General features: G+C 50.0%; 1 long non-coding RNA gene across 1 annotated transcript; it reads right to left on the reverse strand.

Moving 5' to 3' along the window:
• Positions 1-224: 224 nt before the first annotated feature.
• LOC128582578 (uncharacterized) lies at positions 225-6,454 on the reverse strand. Its single transcript, XR_008379073.1, has 3 exons — positions 6,333-6,454; positions 5,509-5,654; positions 225-358 (listed from the first exon to the last, which is right to left on the reverse strand). It is a non-coding gene; the product is annotated as an uncharacterized LOC128582578 (long non-coding RNA).
• Between the last annotated feature and the right edge of the window lie 1,290 nt (positions 6,455-7,744).

Consider the following 7,744-nt stretch of genomic DNA (forward strand, 5'->3'; position numbering starts at 1 on the left):
AGCAAAAGATGGAAATCAACTATAGTACTGTATGGAATACTGCTGTGAAATAGGAGGAGATGTCTGTATTTTCTGGGGCTGATAGAATAAAGGCCAGCAAATTGGGTGGCTAAAAGCAGGAATTTATTCTCTCACAGTTCAGAAGGCTAGAAGTCCAAAATCAAGGCGTCAAAAGGGTTGGTTCCTTCTGGAAGATGTGAAAGAGAATCTGTTCCAGGCTCCTCTCTCCTGGCTTCTTGTGGCTCCAGCCATCCTTGGCCTCCTTGGGCTGTAGTGCATCTCTGCAATCTCTGTCTCCATCTTTTGGGTCTTCTTCCCCGGGTCTGTGTGTGTTTCTCTCTCCATATTATTTCCTCTTCTTTAATAATAAAGACACCAGTAATATTGGATTTAAGGCCCACTCTAATTCAGTGTGGCCTCATTCTAACTTAGCTCATTTCATTTACAAAGACTCAGTTCCCAAATACATTCACATTCACAGGTACCAGGGGTTAGGATCTCAACATGTCTCTTGGGGGTGGGGGTTGGGAGATGCAACTCAACCTATAATAATGCCCAAGGGACCAATTTTAAGTACTGTGTTAGTCTCTTTATATGATAAAAGTGAACCCTTATTGGGATCCTGCTTTGAACCCTACACCTACAGGCTTTTGTGGAATCATAGCTGTTTCTTTTTCCTCCTTAACTGAAGCCAACATTCATTGTGCACAATGGACACTCCCAGCATAGTAGTAGCCATCTTATGAGCATTATTTTATTTAATTTTTTGCAACAATCCCACGAAGCTCATACTCTTATAGCCCCATTTTGCAGACAGTAAAACTGATACCCAGTTATGTTGTGTCCCTGTGTGCAGGTCACACAGCTGGTAAGCTGCAGAGCTGGTCCCAGCTCCTGACTGAGTCCTTAACCACTGGTTACTGACATGAAATACACATGGTCGTTTATTTAGTCCAACAATCCTGCAAAGCAGAAATTACCCTTACATTACAGATGATGAAATAGAGGCAAGAAGAGGGTAAGCAAGTTGCCTAAGGTCAAGTGGGTGTCAGAAGGGGACTTCAGCCTCCTTCACTAGCCATGCACCCTCCCCTTTGAGAGGCCATGGGCTCCACCTTCTGGCCGGTGGAGTGAGGGTCTCCTCCATTCCAAATGCTGTTTGCAGCCACAGGGAAACAGACATAGAAACTGAAGGGAAGTCCCAGGCTTGGGCCAAGGAAAAACCCTGACCAGTTTTTAACCATCCAAGTAGGCTGGGTGAGGTGGCTCATGCCTGTAATCCTCATGATCAGAAGTGATTTTCACTCTGGGAGCCCGAGGTGGGGAGATTGTTTGAGCTCAGGAGTTGGTAACCAGCCTGAGCAAGAGCCAGACCCCATGTCTAAAAATAGCCATGTGTTGTGACAGGCATCTGTAATCCCAGCTACTTGGGAGACTGAGGCAAGAGAATCGCTTGAGCCCAAGAGTTTGAGGTTCCTGTGAGCTGTGATGCCACAGCAAAGTAAGGGTGGCAAAGTGAGACTCTGTCTCCATAAAAAAAAAGCCCTTCCAAGTAGTGCTGCCTGAGGGGCCTGCGCTTGGTCTGTGCCAGGACTAAGGGACTGCCATGCACCAGCTTCTTTCAGAGCTTGAGGATCCGCTGCAACTGCTCTCATTAAGCAGGGGGTTATTAATTAATGCTAATTAATATCTGTGTTCACAGAGTTAGCCAGGCCTCTGGGCCTGGTGCATCCTCAGGAGGAAAGTATGAGAAACCTGGCACCCTGCCAAGCAACAGGGCTGTTCAGGCGCCCAAGAGCTGGTCTTCCTAGAGCCAACAGGGAAGAACTCATGGTGACCAGAGGGGGAAACCGGGGCACTGGTGAGGACCAACAGTCCTGCGGAGCTTCAGGAGTGGTTGCCATTTGAAAGGAATAAAGGCATGGGCTTTGCAGACTGGAGAGCTTCTGGGTTCCATGTGAGCTCTGGGCCCCAGACTAAGCCTCCATTTCCTCAAGAAACTGAGAAGATGGCTCAGCACCTGTAGTACAGTGGTTACGGCACCATACACCAAGGGTGCGGGTTTGAACCTGGCCGGCTCCAGCTAAATGACAATGACAACTGCAACAAAAAATGGCCAGTGTTGTGGTGGGCGTCTGTAGTCCCAGCTACTTGGGAGGCTGAGGCAAGAGAATTGCTTGAGCCCAGGAGTTTGAGGTTGCTGTGAGCTGTGATGCCACAGCACTCTACTGAGGGCAACATGGTGAGACTCTGTCTCAAAAAAAGAAAGAAAGAAAAAGAAACTGAGAAGAATTCCTACCGTTATACCTAATAGGCTTGGGGAAGAATCTAGCATTTATGCATGTAAAATGCTTTGCACATAATGTTTCCAAAGGGAGCTCTTTCCCTGGCTGTCATCCACTGACTTGTGCCTCAGTTTCCCTCTTGATATATAAGCAGTAAGCAGGACTTTGCTGCTCCCTTTGGGAGGGTTCCAGGGCAGGGCGCCTTGATTCTGACCTTGGAGCAGGCATGAAAAATCACTTCCAATCGTCCTCATTAATAGCACGGTTGCTAACGTAGAAATAAGACAGTTCCCTGGCCCCTGATTAAAAACATAAGTTTCCCCACGTTCGTGGAGACAGAGCAGAAGGGAAAACAAAGACAAGCACACTCGTGCCAGATAAATACAGACGCAAACACATGCACAGCAGATAAACACACACTGGCACACCAAATATACACACAGCCGGCTGCAGACAACGCGGTGGGCTCGCACAGCCTGGCTCACGCAGTCCAAAGAGACCCCCAGGAACAGCCGTGCAAAAAGGCAGAGAAACCTTCGCAGAGATGCCAGGCCTTGGCCACATCTGGCCCCAAGCACATCAATGCACATGGCCTACAGCCAGAAGTGGAAGGAATTAATGACCCCAACAGCAGCCCTAGAGCCAGAGATGGAAGGGAGTGATGGATAAATACCCAGCTTCTCCTGCCAGGACATGCCTGGTCTACAGCCACTCAGAGACCCCCAAAAGACCAAATCCTCAGGTGTCCATAGTCATAACCTGTTTGACATCCCTTCTCCCCTCCCTACTACCTCGCTCCAGGTTTCTTATGTTCATTCCACAAATAAACCACTTGCCCTGCACTCCTTGTGTCAAGAGTCTGTGTTTGGGGGAAGCCAAAGATCCAAAAAGAAGTAGAAGTGGTTCTTCTAGGAGTAGAGTATGCACACACCCTAGAAGTATATACAGCTACAAGTCTCAATGAGGGAGACTCTGTCCCCAGAGGACATTTGGCAAGTTCTGGAGATATTTCTGGTTGTAAAATTGGGTATAGGAAGGTGTGGTTGGCTCACACCTATAATCCTAACACCTTGGGAGGCTTAGGTGGGAGGATTGCTTGAGGCCAGGAGTTCAAAAACAGCCTGAGCAATAGTGAGCCCTCCCTCTCCCATCTCTACAAAACTTAGAAAAATTAGCTGGGCACCTGTACTCCCAGCCACTCCGGAGGCTGACGCAGGAAGATCACTTGAGCCCAAGAGTTTAAGGTTGCTGTAAGCTGTGATGATGCCACAGCACTCTAGTTCTGAGCAACAGAGTGAGACTCTATCTCAAAAATAAAAATTAAAAAAAAAAACTGGGGATAGGATTACTACTGGCATCTAGTGGAATGAGGTCAGGGATGCTGCTCAACATCCTACAAGGCACAGAACAGTCACTCACAGCAAATGATGTGGCCTCAAATGTCAAGAGCCTGGTCTACAGGAATCACTGGGCCCCACATGGAAACATCTGAGTGCAAGTACATGAGTCAAACATAGACATTCAGGGTGCACAGGCAGCTTCAGGCCACACACACACATTTGAGCCTGCTGTTCTTCCCACCAGGATGTATAGACCTCCAGAGGGGACTTGCACATTCTGAGTGTCACCTATATCCCAGGCTTTGTCAAAGAGTTTTTCATGTGAATAACTTATTCACTCCCCATAGACACCCTGGAAGGTGGTTCAGTGATTACTAAGCCCATGTTACAGATGAGGAAACTGAGGCCTAGAGAGGAAATTTATGCCCAGTGACCAAGCTAGAAATCCACGCCCCTATGGAATGTGTAGTAGACACATGTGTGAAGGCATAGATGGCCAGTATTCTCAGCACTTTGGGAGGTCAAGGGGGGAGCATCCCTTGAGGCCAGGAGATCAAGACCAGCCTGGGCAACATAACGAGACCCTGAGTGTACAAAAAAAAAAAAAAAAAAATTGGCTTAGCAAGGTAATGTACATGCCTGTAGTCCCATAGTCCCAGCCACTGGGAAGGATCTGTTGAGCCAGGAATTTGAGGCTGCAGTGAGCTATGATTCTGCCACAGCACTCCATTTTGGGTAGCAGAGTGAGACGCTTTTTTTTTTTTTTTTTTTTGAGACAGAGTCTTTACTCTGTTACCCTAGGTAAAGTGGTGTCATATCATAGCTCACAGCAACCTCAAACTCTTAGGCTCAAGAGATCCTCTTGCCTCAGCTAGTTTTTCTATTTTTAGTAGAGATGAGGTCTCTCTCTCTCTCTCTTGCTCAGGCTCTCCTACTCCTGAGCTCAAGCAATCCACTGGCCTCAGCCTCCTAAGGTGCTAGAATTACAGGTGTGAGCCACCGCCCAGGAGACCTCATCTTAAAAAAAAATTTTTTTTTAAGTGGAGAAAGCAGGTCGGCAGGGGACCCTCCCCACCACCATCTCAGGGCTGAGATACAGAGGGTCAGGGAGGACTTTAGCTTCCCAGAGAGATTTTTTGTTTTTTTAACGGACTGACTGGAGTCAGACAGGCCTTGTATCTCCTATCCCAGCCTAACCCTTTCTGGCTTTGTGGCACTAGGAAAGCCACATCATCTCTCTGAGCCTCAGTTTCCCTATCTGCAAAAGGGGATTCATTCATTCACTGTTCCACAAATGTGTACCAAGGGTCCACTGAGACCACAGAGCTCCAGCCTGTATAAAGTTAAGGCAGGGCACCGACATGGTAAGTCCTGTCTTCTGCCCCCAAGCACGAAGTTACTTAAGTAGTTTGGGGAGCAGCAGCACGTGTGCACAGAGGGACTGAGCGCTCAGCTCCCCGCAGCGGGAAGTTACCATCCCCACGCCTCTCAGACTCCTTGCCCATTTGACCACAAATCTTTTCAGCCAGGATTTGGAACCTGAAGCAGGATCCCAGGGCTTGGCGTCTAAATCCAGGTCAGGGACTGACCCTAGGAGGCGGACGGAGGTGGTGACAACGCTGGGTTTTTCCTACCTCCGCTTCCCGCCGCTGCAGCGCGGGGAGCGAGCGCCACCTGTGGGCCTCCATGGGGAGGCGCGTGCGACTCCCGGGGATGTGGATCGCGGTCCCCACCTTCCCACCCAGGGCGCCTGGAGCCCTCCAGTTAGTTTTGGGAACAGCTTCCACTTGTTAAATTGCCCCGCATCCCGCTTTCCCTAGTTACCATCTCCCCGCTAGAACTTGTCCATTTATTCATTCAGCGAACATTTATTGAGCACTTACTGTATATTTGGTCTATTTTGGATTCAGAGGACGCAGAAGCAGCAGAACCAATAAATCTCCCTGCCCTTCTGCAGCTCAGAGACTGGGGTAAGACAACCAGGAGGAGGCAACAACCCTCGAAACGATTGCTGATTGTCGTGAGAATTCTGAAGGAGAAAGTATATAGAAGGAAGTAACTAAGCCAGTGTATTGAGGAGTAGGAGCTTCTCTGGATAAGGTGGGAGGGGAGGCCTGGCTGCATAGGTGACACTTGCCTCAAAGCCTGACAAGGATAAAGCCCCAGCCATGCCAAGACCTAAACAAGGCTTCCCAGCAGGGGGCAGTCAGGCGCAAAGGGCCTGGGGCAGAAAAGAGCTGGGGCTGTTTTTGGACAATAGGAAAGGAGGTGATGGGGCCACAGCTGAGAGATAGAGGCCCCTTTGTGTGACAAATCTGATTTTTCACTCTCCTCTCAGGAGTCATCATCTAAGAGCCCAAGGGGAGAAGAATTGACTTCACACTGAGCTGAAAGCCCTCCACCACCGCCCAGCTGCGTCTTCCTTGTAGGTGTGGTGTTGCCCACAGAGAGAAGCCCTCTAGCCCTTACACACTGTCCACCCCCCAGTCTCCCATTGCCTGTGGCCACACTGACTCCAATTCGGAAGCCAAAATGCAGCTCACTCCTGGATCCTTGTTTGTCTTCCTGGAGGAACTGAGGACCCACAAAGAAATCAAACTTCCAGGACCCATACTTGGCTTTGGTCTCTTGACACTAGGGATAGGAGAGGCCCAAGGATCTCTTGACACTTTTGTCAGCCCGGGGAGCCTGTAGTTAGCCCCCATACCAAAAGGTGTCTCTTGTGTTTTCTGACACTGCAGGACTACCCCCATCATCCTTGTAGTCACTCTGTGTCCTTGGCATCCTCATCTCTATTGGGGGCTGGGATCTCTGCTTCAGCTCCTCTCTGCCAGAGAAAAGCCCTCAGACGTTGTTACCAGCCCCACACCTTTAACCCTCAGCCCAGCCCAGTTCTCTTGCCTTCGTGTCCCCACAACAGCAAGCCCAAGAGTTGGAGGTTGCTATGAGCTGTGACGTTAGAGCACTCTACCGAGGGCGAGGGCAACAAGGTGAAACTGTCTCCAGGAAAAAAAAAAGAGAGAGAGCTAAGTCCTCTTGTGTGACCTGACAACCCCAATAGGGACTCTGCAGGGAAGTGATCGGGTTCCTTGACCACTGCTCCTCAGGTGCCTGCCTTGGAAGGGCTGCAAGGGAAGCTATGGGTCTTGCTCAGTCCCAGGAAGGGAGCTGAGCCCTGTCCCGTGTCCCAGCTGGGGCAGAAGGGGCATGCCAGGTCCCCATAGCCTGGCCTCAGCTCCTAGGGGCTGCCTGGCTCTAGGGGAGGGGTGGAGCCTCCTGGAGCTTCTAATTATGGTTTCAGAGGCACTGACTTAATTACTACCTTGCGAAGGGTTAATTACCCCTAATCGGTTGGGAATCAGGCAATTCCTGTGCCTTCTGAGAACCAAAATATTTCCCTTCCAGAAGCTCCGTCCTTTTTTTTTTTTTTTTTTTGAGACAGAGTCTCACTTTATCGATCTCGATAGAGTTCTGTGGCGTCACAGCTCACAGCAACCTCCAGGTCTTGGGCTTAGGCGATTCTCTTGCCTCAGCCTCCCGAGTAGCTGAGACTACAGGCAGCCGCCAGAACGCTCAGCTATTTTTTCGTTGTTGCAGTTTGTCTGGGGCTGGGTTTGAACCCGCCACCCTTGGTATATGGGGCCAACGCCCTACTCACTGAGCCACAGGCGACTTTTCTGCAAGGAGGGGCATGGCAGGCTGGGCAGGGGCAGGGGCAGGAGGATGGGAACCCACCAGTCTTCCCTCAGAGAACTCACTGGCAGGGCCCGATAGGTGCAAGGAATGGATTCAGAGGACAGAGGTCCCCAGGCAGAGCAATGTAGGAAGGCTTCCTGGAATAAATAGCCAAGGGCTGGACGTAAGGACCTCAAGTCCAAGCTAGCAAGGGGCTCCTAGAATTCTGTCCCACTGGGGAGGCAGCAGAGTCTGGGGAAGCTGGAGTTGATGGTTCCAGGCTTGGAGGCACTTGCCTGTGACCTCAGATTCCTCAGCTGTTAAATGGGGGCAAATCTACAATGATCTAGGAAGAGTGAGCAAGGAAAGAAGACTGCTCTCAGAAAAGAAACCCTGGAGGGCACCAAGGTAACAGCCTGAGCTTGTAGCAATGTGGTATTAGGA

Source organism: Nycticebus coucang, chromosome 3, assembly GCF_027406575.1.
Source record: "Nycticebus coucang isolate mNycCou1 chromosome 3, mNycCou1.pri, whole genome shotgun sequence".
Lineage (NCBI taxonomy): Eukaryota > Metazoa > Chordata > Mammalia > Primates > Lorisidae > Nycticebus > Nycticebus coucang.